This window comes from Corylus avellana, chromosome 2 (assembly GCF_965113065.1).
Source record: "Corylus avellana chromosome 2, dhCorAvel1.hap1.2, whole genome shotgun sequence".
In the NCBI taxonomy this organism is placed as follows: Eukaryota; Viridiplantae; Streptophyta; class Magnoliopsida; order Fagales; family Betulaceae; genus Corylus; species Corylus avellana.
Genome location: NC_142491.1, coordinates 37,037,734 through 37,041,713, shown reverse-complemented (window position 1 = coordinate 37,041,713; position 3,980 = coordinate 37,037,734). Strand labels below are relative to the sequence as shown.

The 3,980-nt window shown below is 34.9% G+C and overlaps 1 non-coding gene across 1 annotated transcript; it reads left to right on the top strand.

Moving 5' to 3' along the window:
* Nucleotides 1-1,188: 1,188 nt before the first annotated feature.
* LOC132167836 (uncharacterized) lies at nt 1,189-3,739 on the top strand. The gene is made up of 2 exons (XR_015911326.1): nt 1,189-2,036; nt 2,115-3,739. It is a non-coding gene; the product is annotated as an uncharacterized LOC132167836 (transcript).
* Nucleotides 3,740-3,980: the final 241 nt, after the last annotated feature.

Sequence of the window (3,980 nt, the reverse complement as noted above, 5' to 3'; positions counted from 1 at the left end):
CAAGAAAAAAACCTTTCCCTCTCTCAGTTTCTCATAGCTTCGGTGCTTCGTTAGGCCTCAATATTGAGCGAATCGACGGCCAAACAAGCCGGCTGCAAATCTCAGTCAAATTTTTAGCTACAGCCTACAGGTAACCATGAAAGCAAAATGGATAAACTTGGTGCTTAACATTTTTATTTTCTTTCACTTTCTTCAAGTTTCTCTGCAACCGAACATGATTCCCATGATTTATTATTGTCTCATTTCTTGTTAATTGTTAATTGTTATGCTTGATTCTGGTTGTGGTTGTGTTATACACATTGTTTGTGATGTATTTAGGTATGATTTTCCATTATCCGTGAGTTTTTTGCACTTGACTAAATATTTGTGCACACCACATGTTTGACAAAATGCCTAAGTGACATTCTTGAGCCACTTACCTTGATTCATGACTTCAATTGCTCTTGTTTATTGTCATTATGGTTTAAGCTTTTGATTGTGAGAAATATAAGACTTTGTTTCCTTTTTTGGCCTTACTCAAACTTAATACACATCACATGTTTGATGTAATATCTCAATGATGTGTTATGTGTAGTTGGTCAAATTTCCCTTGTTTTTCTTGGAGTGATTATGGCTAGTGGCGGAGTACCCCCCTAAAAAAAAAAACTCTAAGACGCTCTCTCTCAGTCTCTCAGATTCTCTCTAGTCTCTTCGTTCTCTGTTCCTTCTATCAAAGATTGTCAGATTCACAGGTAACTCCTTGTCTCCTCCTCCCTGGCTTCTCAATTGCTTTTGTAGTTTTATGTTCTAGTTTTAAATTTATATTTTGCTCCTTTTACAGGAAGAGGGTTTGGGAGAAAAGTTCAAATACTTTGGTGTTTTCTACAATTCAGTTAATTTGGCCCTTTTGGGTTCGACGGGTTCTTAGGAAATCGACATCAAAGACACTCTCTTTATCTTCTCAGGTGAGTCACAACACTAATAATTTCCTGAACCCTAAACTTTTGTGCTACATTTTTTATTCATCCTCTGTTTTTCCTCTGTTTAATTTGTGAGTTTAAAACTTTAATGTTTATTTTGTTGCTTATATCCATATAAACTTTGATTAAACATTAATTTAATTTCACTATTAATTCGACTGATTGAATAAACTTTAATATCTGTATGATTGCTTATTTTGTTGTTTAATGTTTATAAACTTTGATTGTCTCTTACGGGGTCGTGATTTAACTTGAAAATTTTAGGTTCATGAATCATGTCAAAATTTAAAACTATCGATTCATTCTTCAAAAGGAAAGAAGCTGACATTTCGAAAAGTAATACATTGTTGGAATCTAATGCCGAAACTTCAAATCCCAATGAGCGTCATCTTAAATCTCCAAGGGTTGAAGATGAAGAACATCCTTTTGAATCTCCAATTGCGGAAACACAAGAGATTTATTTTAAATCATCCACACTCAATGTTAATGAAGTTGATGTTTCTTCTATTTCTATAGAGCGAGATCCAGGATTACGTCCTCCGATGTGGGACTATCCAGTCAATCGACGTGATGAAATAAGACGGGCTTATTTGAAACATGGTCCAAATCGATTTATTCTTGCAAATTATCCACTTTCTGGACCAGAAAATCACCCTCGTCGCTTTCAAGCCTCTTGGTTCACACAATTTCCTTGGCTTGAGTATTCTCGTTCCAAGGATGCTGCATATTGTCTACCATGTTATCTTTTTACTATGAAAAGAGATGGACGTCCTGGATGAGATGTATTTACTATCAAGGGATTTAGAAATTGGAGAAAAGTTCATGAGGGAAAAAATTGTGCCTTTTTGACTCATATTGGGGAGGATCCTTGTTCACCTCATAATAATGCTATGAAATCTTATGAGGATTTACGAAATCAATCACGGCATATCGATAAAGTATTGAATGCTCAAAGTATGGAACAAATTCAAAATAATCGACTACGTGTGAAAACTTCTATCGATGCTACTCGGTGGCTTGCATTTCAAGGATGTGCGTCTAGAGGTCATGATGAGACTGTTGATTCAAAAAATCGAGGTAATTTTCTTGAGCTGATTAAACTTTTGGCATCATATAATGATAAAGTTGCAAGTGTTGTTTTGGAAAATGCTCCAAAATCTGCGAGGTATATTTCACATACAATTCAAAAGGAGATTTTGCAAGTCATTGCAAGTAAAGTGCGAGAGAAAATTCGCGAAGATATTGGAGACTCTAAATTTTGCATCATTGTTGATGAGGCACGTGATGAGTCTAAGAGAGAACAAATGGCAATTGTTTTGAGATTTGTTGACAAAGATGGTTTTATACAAGAACGTTTCTTTGATATAGTTCATGTTAAAGATACATCGGCATTGACTCTAAAGAATGGAATATCTGATGTTCTCTTTCGTTATTGCCTTGATATTCAAAATATCCGTGGACAAGGATATGATGGTGCTAGTAACATGCGTGGTGAATGGAAGGGATTGCAAGCATTATTTCTTAAAGATTGTTCTTGTGCATACTATGTTCATTGTTTTGCTCATCGATTACAATTAGCATTAGTTGCTGCATCTAGAGAGGTGTCTCTTGTTCATGTGTTCTTCACAAATTTGAACTTTGTTATCAATGTGGCCAGTGCTTCATGTAAACGTCATGATCAACTACAAGCTGTTCATGCAACACAAATTGCACATATGGAAGCTATTGGTGAGCTTGAAACTGGAAAAGGGGCTAATCAAATTGGCACTTTGAAACGAGCTGGTGATTCTCGTTGGGGTTCGCATTTTAATTCTATTTGTAGCCTAATAAGGATGTTTGATGCTACTTGTACAGTGCTTGAAGATGTTGAAATAGAATGAGGTACTTACTCTTAACGAGGAGATGCTAAGGTTGCTTATAAAATGCTTACATCCTTCGAGTTCATATTTATTTTACATCTAATGAAGGAAATTATGGGCATTACTGATGTTCTTTGTCAAGTTTTGCAACAAAAATCTCAAGACATTTTGAATGCTATTAATTCAGTTTCTATTGCAAAAAAACTTATCCAAAAGTTGAGAGATGATGGTTGGGATAATTTGCTTGAAAACATTGTCTCTTTCTCCAAGAAAGCTGAAATTGGCATTCCGGATTTGAGTGCTCCTTATATTGAAGGTCGAGGTCGTAGTCAAAAGAATCACATTACATTGGAGCATCATTATCATTTTGACATATTCAATACTACTATCGACTTTCAATTGCAAGAGCTTGATAGTAGGTTTGGTGAAAAGGCGATGGAACTTTTGACACTTAGCTCTGCATTGAATCCAAAAGATGCTTATGAATCCTTTAAAATTGACGATATATGTATCCTTGCAGAGAAGTATTATCCTCTTGATTTTTCTGAGCAGGAGAAAATTAATTTGAGATATCAGTTGAGGTATTTTGAAGTTGATAAGCTTGCTGATCCGACACTACAAAATTTGTCTTCCATTGCAGAATTATGCCAAGGATTGGCAAAGGCGAAAAAATCAAAGACATATGATCTTATTGATAGATTGATTCGTCTTGTTTTGACTCTTCTAGTGTCTACAGCAACTACCGAACGAGCATTTTCAGCAATGAAAATTGTTAAAACACGACTTCGTAACAAAATGGAGGATGATTTTCTTGCAAATAGTTTAGTTCTCTATATTGAAAGGGAAATTGCTGAGAGTTTCGATTTAGATTCGATACTTGATGATTTTGTACTTCTAAAAGACCGTAAAGTGCAGTTCTAGACACTTTTTTGTATTTCTATTTTTTTGATGTAGTGTCGACATGTTACATTTATAATATATCAATTTCAGCACATATTTATAAACTTTTATAGATATTTTTTGTGATGCAAATATTGTGTGAATTACCAAATTTTTAGGGTGAAAAAAAAATTTAGGACGTCAAAAAAATTTTAGCAGCACCCCCAATGTTAAATAGCTGGATCCGCCACTGTCTCCCTCCAAGCAACACAAAGAAGAAGAA